A 9394-nucleotide genomic window follows, 5' to 3' on the forward strand; every position below is an offset into this window, starting at 1 on the left:
GCACTTAACTCCTCCTGCATGCTTATTGCTCCGCCTTCACCCCAGGGAGCGGCACGCGACGCAGTTCCCCACCGCCTGACCCGGGCAGCGGCGAATCACTCTGACATGTTGTTACGGTATCGCTGGGTAAACATCACTCGTCTTGAACTTTCCAGCAGCAGGTCTTCGAAATACATGGCAATGCAGTGACACAGCGCTCCAGTCCCATTAACCTCTGTCTATAAACGTGGCTGTGGCAGTGGTGAAGTGGGGGGGGGCAGCTTTGCATTTGCAGCACAGGTTGGGCGAGTTTGAGGGAGATCGAGCATGATGAATGTTAATCGATGATACAGTATGTCCCGAACTGCATAATGAGCTTGTCGCTCAAGTCTTCCACAGCTCTGCAAATAAGGTTAGGCTCCTGCCCTTCGCTCTGCATTCAAGTGTGTGTGTGTGTGTGTGTGTGTGTGTGTGTGTGTGTGTGTGTGCACGCCATTAAATCTGCACTCGAATGGCAGAAGGAATCTCGGCACGCTCTTGTTGTTCTGAGTGCTTTTGTCATAAATTCTGGAATCCTACCTTGAAACACTGCCAAGTGCAGCATGTGCCAGAGGAAAAGAAAAATACTTTTGGTGTTCCATTGCAACCACTTTGATTATCATGCCGTTCAAAATGCTATAGAATTTGAGCTTGTTTTTCACCTGGCTGTCAAACACAGTGACGTGCGGTGAGGTTCGTGTCTGGTGAGGCACTGACTCTACATAAGTCAGATTTACAAACATATGAACCCAATAGAGGAGCTTAAATCAACATTCAATTGGCAGCTTGCACACTGACTACTGGTTGTTTTTCATATCAGCATTCTTTACACACACATAGGTAAGGTACATATTTGATTACACTGGGAGCGTGTGCGCCGCGATCTGCCCCACCGACCTGCCCCACGACCTGCCCCACGATCTGCCCCACCAATCTGCCCCACCGACCTGCCCCACGATCTGCCCCACGATCTGCCCCACCAACCTGCCCCACGACCTGCCCCACGACCTGCCCCACGACCTGCCCCACCGATCTGCCCCACCGACCTGCCCCACGACCTGCCCCACGATCTGCCCCACCAATCTGCCCCACCGACCTGCCCCACGACCTGCCCCACGATCTGCCCCACCAATCTGCCCCACCGACCTGCCCCACGATCTGCCCCACGATCTGCCCCACCAACCTGCCCCACGACCTGCCCCACGACCTGCCCCACGACCTGCCCCACGACCTGCCCCACCGATCTGCCCCACCGACCTGCCCCACGACCTGCCCCACGATCTGCCCCACCAATCTGCCCCACCGACCTGCCCCACGATCTGCCCCACGATCTGCCCCACCAACCTGCCCCACCGACCTGCCCCACGACCTGCCCCACGATCTGCCCCACCAATCTGCCACACCGACCTGCCCCACAATCTGCCCCACCGATCTGCCCCACCGACCTGCCCCACCGACCTGCCCCACGATCTGCCCCACGATCTGCCCCACCGGGAGCGTTTCAGAAGCGGAGCACTTTTTTTGATTATAAAAATGCTTGAAATGATTGTAATCATACAAAAATGACATTTATAGCACAGATCAGTAGAGAAATATTAATATTTATTTTATTTTAGCATTGTTTGACCAGGGACCGCACGTCCCTGGTCAAACAAAACAAGCAATCAATGTTAGCTGTCTGCTCTGTATTCACTTTCTTTTTTCCGTTCTCATCGTTTGGTTGCTGTTGTCTTTTTAGCCGCTGTAAATTGGACCAGACCATCAAACTGGAAGGCTGAAGTTTGACAAGCGGCAATTATACAATCAGTCATTATTTCCTCCGTTTTTCTTTGATTATTTCACTGATTTAATTTGATTATTTCACTGATCACCCATTCATGAACGTACAGTCAAAATCACACTTCACTTGATGGACAGACGCCGGCAGTTGAGTGGGGCGAGCGCCAACGTGAGAGAAATAATTCCGGATGACAATTCCTTGATTTTGATATTTTCTTTGTTATGGTAATTCCTTTCGCATCTGTGGTTTTTCAGTAAGCTTCAAACAGCAGAGACGTACGGAGCGTGAGGATTTTTGAAGTATGCATGCGTATTGTTTACATTGGTATTGTTTAACTGTGACCAGACTTTACCTTCGGAAAGAAAGCTTTATCCAAGGATTTCTTGTGCCCTAACCTTAGTATGTTGAGGCAATTTCAGAAGGTGATGAAAACTATGTTGCCATGCCAATAGGGGCTGTCAGATCAATTACAAATGAATGAATTGTCCATTGAACACAGTACCAGTACAACAAAAAGCTGTTCAGCATCTGACCAAACAAAAATCAAAAAATCATATCGTAATAATGCAAACACTCCCATAAGAAGATAATGGAATCTATTCCACAGAGCAGGGTGTCATCTTTCGAACAAGAGAGTTGATGTGAATGGACACAGTGATGAAACAGTGTGAAATATGTGAGCTGGCTTCAATGCAAAGGCCATGTTCCTCCCCTGAGTGCACCACACTTGGTGAAGTGATTTGAGGCGTCTTAATAAGTGTGTGAAATGTGGTCATATAATCAAGACATGGGTCAAATAATGAGGGGACGTCTCATTTCCTCTCATTAGGGGTACCTGGAGGGCCTGTGACTGACAGGGGCCCTAACAAATGTATTAGTTCATTAGGTCATCATTAAGTACATATCATCATTAATGCAATATGTTATTCACGACGTACTAATAAAACTGTAACTTCCAAGCAGTGAAATGTTGGTTATAATGTTATTACAAAAGGCATTTTATTGTATAATTCGTTAGGATATATATTAAGTTAGAAAACCTGCTACTGATTTTAGTATTTAGTTTTTTATATCATTCTATAGATGATCATTCAGTTTAAGTGAAGTTAATTGATTTTAGGGTATCAAATAGTATTAAGAGAATTTTCCATTCAAGAATTTTAGCATTTAAAATGACATTTAGACCGTAAAGGATGGCATTCAGCATATTTCTTATAGAGGGTATCAATCATCTCGGCACAGTAGAAATGATCCCAGCTCCCTGTCATGATATTTCATACAGTAAGTATTGAACTACGAGGCTTAATGAAAGCTTCCGATGGATTTGGGTTCTAGGGGTGTAGTTACAGCAATCGTGCTGGGTTGGCCTCTGGTTGTGGGGCCCCATGTGTTATCTTTTCATGGGGCCCCAAATCCCTGGCGGAGGCCCTGCCTGTAGCTGCCAGAGCTTGTGATGACGGCTCGTATTCGTAATGCCTTTTGTGTTTTATGTAAAGCACATTGAATCCCCTCATTGTTGAAAGACAAATAAACTTGCCTTCCCTTTGCATAGCGCAGCTGACAGTCAGATATATTCATAGATGTGACATTTCTTCCACTTCTGGAACAATCATGGAAGCAGATTTACATTTGACAGAAATATAATAGGCAAATCTCATCCATTGACTCAGTCAATTCTGCCACCATTTACTATTTCAATGCATGTGGAGGAATAAATGCATGAATGTATTTCTGGCAGATGAGATGGATAAAATATTGAAGGGTGAATAGATGGAATTTTGAATGACTAAATGAGCAAATTCAAGAACTGGAGTTTGAGCTGATGACTGAGAGACAGATTGACTTTCAGCCAAAGTGTCGGCTTTCTTGTTGCATAACCATCCGGCCTTCAATTCCACCAATACGGGACATTGTTTGAATTCTGGATGGTCACGGCCTGGCTTTACTCCCCGTGATGTGACAGCAGGTATTCCCCTCCAGCGTGTCTCCCAGTGGAATGACAAATTCGGTAAATAAGGGAGAGTTTAGTGTTGGATTCACACCGACCACTCTTGGCAGACGGGAGCGTTTGGAACGTCACATGGGGTATGCAGGTTTTCCCAGCTCTCACTGCGGGGCGCTGGTGTGTGTGGAGGCCATCTTGGAGTGGACTCAAACAGCTAGCAGTGACTGATGGACCCAAGGGATGTTTACCCCTGCCCGGTGGAATAAACATTTCACTTTCTTTTTTTTTAAAAGAACGTAGCTCTGTACAGCTCTGAGAAATCATGCGGGGAGTGAGCGGGTCCCAGAGCCTTAAATGGTACACAGTGAACTGGCACTCAGCCTTGGAGTGGAAGTCAAAATGCATCGACAGCATTTTATGTTGATGTCAAATGAAAGTAGTTTGTTTTTTTTGTCCTTTCTAAAAAGGGAACCTTTTTTGGGAAAGTGCAGCATTAAAAGACGCAATCACTAATGCACTTCCTCAGCTAAGTTTGGCTGTTTTTTTATAACTGTTGAATAGTCTTCTCAGATTCATCAGCTTCATCATTCTATCAACCTCATCAGCCACCATCACCACCAGTGTCTGGACTCATTGTTGCCACTCAGGGCAATCGCAACTGGATCACAAATCTCCTCGTCGAGTTCATGCGGCGAAGAATTTCTGTGTAACTCATTAACGCAGCATCTGTCATAATACATGTTAACTACTAATCATTCACTTGTCTCTCCTGATTGAATTGTGAACCACCACAGCCTGAGTGACGGTTGACATTTTACTGTATGATCGGAGCGAAGTATCTGCATCGTGTCTTTCCGTGTGATGTACAGCTTCCGAGGCGCGGTCAGAAAAGGCCGCCTGTTGCTTTCAGCACAGCACATCTCTTGAGTTTCTCAGGAAAATCCAGCAGGTAGAATATTAAAATGTAAAGCCTGCGAGGCTGCTTCCGAATATGCTCACATCAGATGTATCGCCAAGAAAGACAATCATCTTAGAGGTCATTAAGGGAGCATAGCATGCTGGAACTCTCCCTGGAACAAGGGCTTAAGAGATTTTTAATATCATAAAAAGTGTGTGCACATCTGCTCAAATAACAGCAGCATTGATTATGCTAAGATAATTGCATGTATAGAACAATGACTTGCGGGCAATACTCATGTATAGATGGCTTAAGCAGATACCAAATTGATCCAAATCTTTCCACAAACACAGAGGGGGGGGCTGATAAAACGAAGCAGTCCACAGCTCCTGGATACCTATGGTGGGTGGCTTACAGAGTTTAATCAATACCTCTGCTTCCTCCCTCGCCACAGTGCAAGCCTGGGTGCAGTGCCCTCTCCAACCCTGGAGGCAATCCATGCAGAAAGCCTTGGCGCAGTGCACAACACCGCTGTAATGATGCAGAATGGAGGCATTGCATTAACAGGGATCTGACGAATCTTCTTCTAAACAATTTGTTTCTTGATTGGTTTTGATTCCGTGCGGGTACGTGATGGGCACTAATTCGGGCCCCGGTGTAAGTGTGATTTAATTTGAAGAGGCGCGACAGCGTCGCCTCAGGAGCTGGTGATGCGACTGTCCGAGTCTCTCGCTCGCACTCCCTCTCCTATCCGTCTCTGTGGAGTTGAGACAGAGTTCAGCCGGGAGACACCTTTCAAATGCCATGGGTCACGTTCTGTTTCAAATCGACGGTTTCTCCTCAGTGTAAAATGAGTGTGCCTTGGGGTGGTGGTGTGTCACTCGTGGACATGCGGTTTCATTCTCTTTTAATTGTCTTTGCAGTGAGCAACTGAACTTAGAGTGGACATTCAAGGATTCTTCTTAAGAATCATCTCAATGTCCCCCGCCATCTCGCCCATGAGTAATTCAGTGAGCGGCAGCCTCTGTTGTGGGATGAAGTGCCGTTTCATTTGCAGTCATGACAAAGCCCGACACGTGTGTGCCTGCTTTCTACAGCACATCTTTTTGACAGCAGATGCTTGATGTAATGTGCATGGCAGTCACCTACAAATTTCATTCATTATCTAATATATTCAATTTCACCAGTAATTCAAATTCTATTATTTAGAGGCCAGAAGTGAATCATTAAATAGCTATATAAAAGGTGGACTTTTCAAGCCCAGGTGTAGTATTGAATCCAAAAGACAAAAGCAGTGGAGTTTCCCTTCACCAGTGTCCCTTCAGAAAACCTCTCATTTTACCGCAGCAGGGTCTGACCGTTTGCCTCGCAGAGTCCAGGTTCTGGTTCTCCAGCAATACGACCTCCAGCAACTGACGGACCGACTGACCAACTCATTTAGAGAAGCACCGCAAAGAGTTGAGCTCTTACTCCCTTCTGTATTCTATTCATCTGATTCTCATCCGCTCTGTTTAGATCTCATCTGGTGAAAGTAATCTGAGTTGATCCTGTTAAAGGACAGATCTCACATCTGCTCGTCGACATGGGATTTAAGGTGGTGGAATTAATCCCCAACACTCCACGCTTTAACATATCTTGTTGTTGTTGTTCCCTTGTGGTCCCACGGGTGACATGGCAACTGCTTTTTGTTTGACCTTTTCATCTCGATGGACTCACAGGAAGAGGAAGAACAGGGTGGGGGGGGGGGGGGGGGGGGGGGGGGGGGGGGGGGCTGTGTTGATGTTTTCTCCAAGTGGTTAAGTGTCGCTGTAAGCTACGCTGTCGCTTCACAAACAGAATACCAGATTCGGCGAGGACGAGTCTGCCGCGCCGGCTTGGAGCGGCTGAGAGAATACATGCATAGCGGAGCAGGGAGATGCGGTTTGTGAGCGAGCTGCGAATGTTATTGCATTACCTTAAGCTGCGTCTGTCTTGCCCCCCTCCCACAACCACCACCACCACACATTGCGCCTGCCCAACCAGGGAATCAAAGGAAAATGTCAACCAAATGCTTCCCATTTAGCAGCACCTGGTCCCCTCCCAGCGGCTTCGGACCGTCTATTATGCCAGGTAATTGTTTGGTAATCTCGCTCCGGTCGTTGGCCCCCGCTATTTTTTCCGACGGAGCTGCGGGGGGCTTTTCATGAAAGGAAACAACATCTCCAACAGTGACGGCGTGTGTTCCTCTTTCACTTCAATCTGAAGAGAGCTCGGGTACTCGGCGAGTCTCGCTGAAGCCCCCCTTTTCCCTTTGAAAATGCATTTCGGCACCGGGAGCTGTGGCAGCTGCCCGGGACGCGTTCAAAGGAAAACACACATCCGCCCTCGTGTGCACTATGCCCTCCTATTATAAGCATGGGAATCTGCTCTTAGAGATACACACTTCAGTCAGGGTTGTGATTATGTGTCAGCGGGTGTTAGGCTGAGGGGGGGGGGGGCCGTTATCTTCATGGCTGAACAAGAACTAGATGGAGGAAAGGGAACATCTTTCCAAAAAAAAAAAAAAAAGAAGAAACTCAAGCTCGGGAAGATAAGGAGGGAACGCTCCGTTGGCCCGGTGTTACAGAAGGAAAACTTGCACCAGAATCATCATAAAAGACCCAAATACATCCCAGACAAGGAATCATTGTAAATCATCTGTCAACAGACGGAGTGGCCGCAGCCGCACACAGGTTTTATGTTATTGCTCTCGTGCTCTCTAAGCATCACCCAGAACATGTTGAACACGCTTGAAGATAAAGCCCACACTTCACTGTAGTTGCCTTTAAAATGATTATACTGAATAAGCCTAACTTGACTGTGACGCCTGATTTAATGACGCAACATTCCCAAGGCCTTACATTCAACAGCAGAGTTTTCTATGATGTGGAAAAAAAGGTGATGTTCATTGATTGATGCTTTCTTATGTGTAAAGGGGCAAAGGCTCAGTCTGCGCATGCTATTGTAATAATGCAAGTACTTCCTTGTGATGTAATAATGACTCGCTCAAAGCAGAAGCCAGTGTTGTTATGGGTGAAGAGCATCGCTCTCGAATTTTCAATCTAAATCAATAATATCAGCACAAAGGAAGAACACCCACAGGCGATCTTAGGTCACGGAAGAGCTTTTTACCGCTCACACCTCGCTAGCCGCTAATACAGATGTCTCACTTCAACCGTTATTATTGTACTCAAAACCATCTCAAAGGGGGCCGATAAAACTGCAGTGAACAGAAAACCGATGCAAGATATATTACATTTCATTTCAAAAGTTCATTTTTTGTTGTTGCTGAGGTTATCTGATAGAACAGGCTTTAAACCCACCAAAATAAAGGCCTCGGTGCAGTTCCCAGCAGGCTGTCACTCGCTCCCTGCCTCACAGAGGCAGGAGAGCCGAGGTCCCTTTTCAATAATTTCAGTCCCAATTGTTGGAGCAGCTCGCCGTGGCACACTGGGGTTGGCAGGAAATATTGGCGGAATAACCGCAGTGCTGTTGCTAAGGCACCTGGCGCCCTTAAGATTCAAGAGTGGAAGGAGAAAAGATGCCACGTCGTTTAGACGAGTGGATTACAGGTGATCGACCACAGTGGCTGTCGTTGGAGTATAAAATAGTTGAGAATATAAAAGAAAACAATGCCTTTGTGGTTTTATGGAGCTAGGTGAGAATGATACATAACTGGCCTTCACAGACATGGTGCTCCTTTAGAACACTGACAGTGGGAGTTAAGACAATTGCCTTTCAACAGTTTAAATCCATCAATAGAAAATCAATTAGTCATAACAGTGCAGCATATGTAGCAAACTGAAATCCATTACACTTTCTTTGACGGCCATGTCTATAATGCATTATGAACATACTTATAATGTGTTATAATCTGCTTATAGAACTGTTTAATCATAGTTACCTGCTCATAAATATTCACAATGTTTTAGAACAATAAAACTATAACACATTATATTATTATAAAGCATTTTATAACGACTTGAAAGGTCAAGTTTTTTATAATGAATCATAATCACTGTTATTATGCATCATAATGTGATTACTGGTCACTGTTTTTAATGTTTAAATTCAATTTAATGTTGTGGTCATTAAACAAAATCATTGTACATTTTATTTTTACTTTTATATATATATATATATATATATATATAATCCTCATTTTGACAGCTCAATTCAATGTACAGTCGGCGAGGTATATGATCATGATGTTTAATATACAGCTTTCTAAGGGATTTAATTGGATCTCTGGGGTGCTCTTCCCAAAACTAGACCTCAATACCGTTAATGAAGTTATATTTATGAAACTACCAGGGTTTTAAATATTACATCTAGATTACCTGATTACCTCAACTGGCAATGTTTGCAGTGTTTTGACCTAAAATCCCGGCTGAATGATGAATAGTTACTATTAATGATCCATTGCTGCCATTTCAGAGCAGGAAACAAACTTTATGAGTGTAAACTTTGTAAATTATACATGATTGGTATCTTAGAAGCTTCAAACACAGTGATCTTTAGGGATTAGCCCTACCTTGGACACTAATGGAGAAGGAGAACATTATAATTATTCGATTGAAAGTGAGATCAAAGCAGTCCAATGGTGAAAGTGAGTGAGCTCTAAATTGAAGTTTTCTTATTACGTCGGGATGTCAAATGAACTTTGTGGCAAAAACTAGTGGGCATTTACATCTGGGTGAAGAATGGAAAATCAAGGAAATGAACGCTTCTGGAT

Source organism: Cebidichthys violaceus, unplaced genomic scaffold (assembly GCF_023349555.1).
Source record: "Cebidichthys violaceus isolate CVI_PGR_0920_01 unplaced genomic scaffold, fCebVio1.0.p SCAF_24, whole genome shotgun sequence".
Taxonomy (NCBI): Eukaryota; Metazoa; Chordata; class Actinopteri; order Perciformes; family Stichaeidae; genus Cebidichthys; species Cebidichthys violaceus.